Source organism: Psammomys obesus, unplaced genomic scaffold, assembly GCF_907164565.1.
Source record: "Psammomys obesus unplaced genomic scaffold, mPsaObe1.curated_primary_1811, whole genome shotgun sequence".
In the NCBI taxonomy this organism is placed as follows: domain Eukaryota; kingdom Metazoa; phylum Chordata; class Mammalia; order Rodentia; family Muridae; genus Psammomys; species Psammomys obesus.
In genome coordinates this window covers 1-5,538 of record NW_026590528.1, presented here as the reverse complement: position 1 = coordinate 5,538, position 5,538 = coordinate 1, and the positions used below count along the sequence as shown (strand labels likewise).

The 5,538-nt window shown below is 41.0% G+C and overlaps 1 long non-coding RNA gene across 1 annotated transcript; it reads left to right on the top strand.

Annotated features, from left to right (window-relative positions):
* The first annotated feature begins 1,251 nt into the window (after window positions 1-1,251).
* LOC129677218 (uncharacterized) lies at window positions 1,252-2,123 on the top strand. The gene is made up of 2 exons (XR_008720185.1): window positions 1,252-1,455; window positions 1,943-2,123. It is a non-coding gene; the product is annotated as an uncharacterized LOC129677218 (long non-coding RNA).
* The last annotated feature ends 3,415 nt before the right edge of the window (window positions 2,124-5,538 follow it).

Genomic DNA, 5,538 nt, shown 5'->3' with positions numbered 1-5,538 from the left:
TGACAAAAATTGTCCTCTGCCTCCTAGAATGAAAGACTCAAATGTAGGCCTGGTCGGTGTGTGCTATAAACCTTCAGAAAACACTTCCTTCCAAGCCTGGGTGACAAGTATTGGAGGTTTTCAATTCTTCAGGAGGGCAGGGCTCACTCAAGCCCCAGAGAAGTGCAATGGATTCATAAATTGGAAAGACAGATCAAATATTTTAATCATATCCTAGGCACAGTTCATTTCTCCTGATGTTTCCTGGTCCTCTTTTCATGGCTCCAGCTCTTATTTCCCCTCTCTTTCTCCTCCCCCTCAGAACATAGTGTTTGAGGAGACGAACATACCACAACTGAGAAAGACAATCCAGAACTTACCCATGAAATTGTTACAAAATACCTCAATAATACTTAAATTGCTGATAATTTTCATGTAGTAATAAAAGGCAAAATAACACGGACCATTCTCATAGGTCGTCCTGGGGCTTTCTTCAATAAGGTATGAAAAACGTAAATTCTTAAATTAGAAAATTTTGAAATGAGCAAATGGTAGCATCAGCAAATATAATTCTTAGCCCTGGCACACTGATAACACAGGTATCCTATGCACAAACCATGCTTTAGCGATATCACAAACACGTCAGTCAATACCTGTCAGTACCTGGAAAGGGAAAATGACTAAAGATCAGTGTGATGTCTGTTCTAATTTGAATTCTCAAACGGTGGTGTTAGTCCTCTACTTGGTGTTTTTTTTTTTTCCTGTTCCCATCTTTATACTTTTCTGAGTTCTTCCTGCGTTGTTCTTCCCCTTGCCTGCCCCATCTCAGGTTTCTTGTCGCTGTCATTTGCATCACTACTGAGCTCTGTACAAATGCAGAAACTCAGACTGCAGCCACAGCCACTGCATCGGAATCTGTGTTTTCATCTTATTTCACATTCGCGATTGTGCATATTAAGTGTTGAGAAATTCCTTCTTCCATACCATGACTTTCTCCTGTGAGCAGTGAAGGTGTGTGTGTATATGTATGTATGTTTGTATATCTACAATGCAAGCATATGGCACTAATATACATTCTTGTGTGTTTCTATACATGTAGAACCACCTGCCTTGGGTGAGCTTGGGTGAGCTGTGCTACCTCACATGAGTCACCAATTAAGAAAATGCCATAGGTTTCCCTACAGGACGGTCTCCTGGAGACATTTTCGCAGTTACGCTTCTCTCTTCTCAAATGACCCTAGCTAGTGCCACGTTGACAGGAGAAGTATCCAGCCCAGTGCATCTTGGTATTTATATGAGTATTAATGGTTTAATTAAAGTTAGATTGCATTCATTGGTCTTTATTTCAGGAAATGCTGTCCTTCTGGGATGTGGCCATTGATTTCTCTCCAGAAGAGAAAGAATGCCTGGAGCCTGCTCAGTGGAATTTGTACAGGGATGTGATGTTGGAGAATTACAGCAACCTTGTGTTCCTGGGTGAGGATTGCATCTATAGTGAATTTGTATCTCACCATCAGCATGTAGCTTCCCGCTTTGTGCACTATCTTGTGGGAGTATTTGTGTTTCAGTGGTGAGTTTTATGTCCTTTTAAAAAAAATGAGGCAGGTTGCTCTGTAGCTAAGAACAATATCATTGTTTTTCTCTTTGTGTGTTTCACATGTCTGTGTTTTAAGTATACATCCTTCATTATTAGAAATTTAATGGCATGAGGCATGGAGCACACTTGTTAATTAAAGTGATTGACAATTCAGTTTTAACGTTTTTCCCTTTAAATGAAACTCAGAATCTGGACATTGTACATTCTTCATGTATTAGAGTATACCTGTCAGAAACCATTTAAGGAACTAATTGTCTGCGGTCATTAATGCATCGTCTCTTTCCTTATGCACGCTGTACTGGAAGGGGCATGTCAGTTCCTAGTATAAGAACACTTAACAATCTTGTTCCCTTTTCCTACAAACAGGTCTTGCTGGCTCTAAGCCACATCTGGTGACATTTCTGGAGCAAAGTCAAGGGCCAGCGGGTGTGAAGAGACAAAGATCACCCCCTGTGCATTCAGGTCTGTTGAAATGAGAGGTCAGAAGCAGAGTTGAGTTGCAGGCTTTCCCATTTGCCTGGAAACATAATATGGGAATGATTCTTGAGGTCTCGCCTTCTGGTCTTTGTTGTCAGAGAAGCACATCTCTCAAGCATTTATGGTGCTTTGAGTCTCTGAGGCTTTCCCTAACAGTGAGTTGTGCTTGTATTTCCAGTGACTTCAAGGTTTTCCTTTTTGTTCAGTCTCCATTGTAATGTAAGACTCAGTGCTGGTCAGACTGAGAGTCATTTATGCGGGGGTTGAGAGCAGGCCCATGCCAGAAAGATCTCTACACCTAGGTGAGGATGACTGGTTTATAAATCCAAACCCACAATTCCATCCCACAGGCAGGCAGGGCAGAAGGCTCAGCAGTTTCAGCTCTGTTGATTAGAACAACTAGGGGTGGAGAGCAGTAGGATGAAAGCCAGACAAACTGGAGTCACTTTGGGCAGTTCCTTCCCCACTGATCTTAGGGAAGAGTCAAAGCACTGACTTACCCTATAAGGTGTTATATTGGGCCAATAGGTACACCAACTTAACAGAGGCTGTTCTGTTTTTTTAATGAAGTTTTACCACCAGTTGATTATGAGGGCCATGCCGAAAGACCTAAGCTACAAGGATCAGAGACCTTTCAAATCCTTTAGTTGTTTATTGTCCATGGATCCCCCTCAAACCAGCAGTTGTATATCTCTGTTTCATACCAGTTAATAGCTTTAGGCCTTTTACTGAGTTGTAATGCTCTATTTAGTATTTTTTTAGGAAAATATTTTTATCGTGTATAAGGACTGGTATTCACATACATGTGCAGTCGTGAATCATTAAACAAATCAGAAAATTCTATTTATAAAGCCAACATTCCCAGATACATCAGAGATAGTAAACTGTTTTGTTTCAGAGTCCAGTCATGTGTAGTGATTGTGGCTAGCCTGCAGAGTATATATGTTGTAGAAGATTAGTAGTATTTAATATTTTTTAAATTTTTTATTATTAGTTACATTTTATTAACTTTGTATCCCAGTTGTATCTGTCTCCCTCATTTCCTCCCAACCACACCCTCCCTCATCTCCTCCCTGCCCCTTTCCACTGATTGGGGAAGACCACTTCCCCTTTCATCTCACTCTGTTTTATCAGGTATCTTCCTGACTGGCTGCAAAATGCTCCTCTGTGGCCTAGCGGGACCGCTCTTCCTTTGGTGGGTGGGGAGCTCAAAGAGCCTGCCATTGAGTTCATGTCAGGAATAGTCCCTGTTCCCCTTACTAGGGAAGTAATTAGTTACTGAGCTACCACGGGCTACATTCGAGCAGAGCTTCTAAGTTATATCCATACATGGTGGTCCTTGGTGGAGTATTAGTCTCAGAAAAGACCCCTGTGCCCAGATATATTTGGTCCTTGTGGAGCTCTTATCCTCTGTATGTCATACTACTCCCCTTCTTTCATATGATTCCCTGCACTCTGCCAAAGGTTGATTATGGGTCTTATTTAGTACCTGCTTTGATACACTGCTAGGTAGAGTGTTTCTACCTAAGTAGGCTCCTGTCCTGTTACTTGTTTTCTCCTACGTCCAATGCCCATCCCATTTGTCTTTCTAAGTGAGGTCTGATCATTTTTCCCTGGGTCTTCTTCCTTATTTATCCTCTTTAGGTGTATAGATTTCATTATGTTTATCGTTTCTTATAGGTCTATATAAGTGAGTATATACCGTCAAAATGGCTAAAATAAAAAACTCAAATGACAACACATGCTGGAGAGGCTGTGGAGAAAGGGAAACCCTCCTCCATTGCTGGTGGGAATGCAAACTTGTACACCCACTTTGGAAATCAATCTGGTGCATTCTCAGACAATTAGGAATAGTTCTTCCTCAAGACCCAGGTATACCACTCCTAGGCATATAACCAAAATTTGCTCAAGTACACAACAAGGATATTCTCTCAGCCATGTATGTAGCAGCTTTATTTATAATAATCAGAACCTGGAAACAACCCAGATGTCCATCAACAGAGGAATGGATACAGAAATTGTCGTACTATTACACAATGGAATACTACTCAGCAATCAAAAATGAGGAAATCATGAAATTTGCAGGCAAATGGTGGGATCTAGAAAAGATCATTCTGAGTGAGGTATCTCAGAAGGAGTATTTAATATTGATCCATATGATTATTAAATGCACCAGGTATTATTTAACACTCTATAGTAGAAATGAATGATACAGAAGCCTGTTAAGATTTTTAATAAGCCTAATTCTAAAAGCTTATTGATGAGCTGCTAATCATTGTCTAGTTTTAATCTTTACATATCCACAAAGGGCAAACGTTTTAAAGCCTTAGTACCAAATACATGGTAGGAAATCATTTTAGAAAATTTTCATCGTTCACAAAGAACTTTTGGGATGACTTTCATTAACACGAGTGTAAGCGATATGAAAAAAACCTGTACAGTTTCTTACAATGATTTCATACTTAGGTCTGTAGAAAATTGTACAAACTTTCAGATGCACAAAAACAGTACAAAGTTTGTTATAGAACTGTCCAAAGGAACTCCATTTAGGCTGAGTTTTACCCTTGGCTTACTGAGTTTCCTGGGCTGTCTTGTTGTTCTGCCTCTGCCTGTCACAGAGTCAAGGAGCAAGCCTGACTCAGGACAGGGGCTTTGGAAGAAACTCTGTGACAGATGTGCTTTGTTTTGAAGTGGGTGGGGCATATCTTATCTCCAGGTGAGCTTTTCAGTGAGCTAAAACAGCATGTGATTTCTAAACATGTTATCCATATTGAAAAGGCATTTGTTTCTCTATAAGACTGAACCCTGTCACTACCATATCCAGAACTGGTTTCTGTGTCTTCAGGTGTGGGCAGATACCCTGAGAAGCTCAACATGTATTTTCTCTCTCATAGATACCAATGTTTAGGATAATATACTGATTCTGTGAGGCAGGGATATATTGGCTCTGTTGTGGATCAACATCTAATCTTTAAGTACACAAATACCTGTCGCCTAGAGACGTTTAAACAGAAAACCACAACAACTAGACATCCAAGGAAAGCAGAAAGTTCTAGAAATGAAATTAAGAGTATCCGAGGTTGGTGGAACAGAAACAAAGGCTGACATCAGCCACAGGGCAAAGGAGTCCCCAAAACACACAAAAAGTCCTATCTCAGAGGAAGCAACCTTGCAGACCCAGTATAGAGGATCCAACATGGCTTTTATCTCCATTCTCCTACACAAGCAGTGTAGCTTAGGGACTTCAAGACAGGAGAACTGGATGCAACCTCTTGTCCACACTGAGCTTGAGTCATGTCCTTGAGATGTCTGGGTTTCTGCTCCTGCCTACTCTGCAGGCCCTGGTCCTGCTGGGAAAGCAGTGACCTTGTGTTCTGCTCCCACAGCCTCCTATTGTTCTGCAGTAGAGAAGGTCTGTCCCTTACATGGACCTTATTGTGCATGGTTCCGTGAGTGAAATTCCGTAGCTCAACTTCCACCCACCT